This window comes from Petaurus breviceps, unplaced genomic scaffold (genome assembly GCF_028583685.1).
Source record: "Petaurus breviceps papuanus isolate PSGF00001 unplaced genomic scaffold, PetGlider_PUasm1.0 90701, whole genome shotgun sequence".
Taxonomy (NCBI): domain Eukaryota; kingdom Metazoa; phylum Chordata; class Mammalia; order Diprotodontia; family Petauridae; genus Petaurus; species Petaurus breviceps.
Genome location: NW_027187316.1, coordinates 7,802,333 through 7,802,926, shown reverse-complemented (window position 1 = coordinate 7,802,926; position 594 = coordinate 7,802,333).

Genomic DNA, 594 nt, shown 5'->3' with positions numbered 1-594 from the left:
GATAGATAGATAGATAGATAGATAGATAGATAGATAGATAGATAGATTGATAGATATGTGTGTATGCCTTGTATATATACATATATAAGGCATGTATTATGATGTGTTGTATATATGTATATATATTTATATATGATATATATGTGTGTACGTGTATCTATATGCATATGTGTTCACAGAGATATTAGGAACTCTGCATGGACTCCAGTGGCCTTTTTCCATTTTATTTCACCCCTTGGGTACTTTAACACCTGCTGCCTAAATTTATAGCTTGCAAATTGGCCCCACCACCCCTTCAGCCTCCCTTGCTGAGCTTTGCCCTCATTTGGGCTGTCCCCCTTCCCCTCCCTCCTAGCACACTGCTATACGGGAGCGGCAGTGCTCAGGCATCTGCCAATGTCTCTCAGACATCCCTGGATCATTCCCCCCTTCCTCCAAGGGCAGGGTTTTGTGTATGTGTTTCTATCTCTGTCTCTATGTCTTTCTGTGAGTGTCTGAGGGAAGGGGCCAAAAGCACACAAGGTGGGGGGAGGGGAGGCTGGGGGAGTGAAGGGGCCAGGTAACAAAATTAGAATAGTCCCTGAGAAGCTTGGC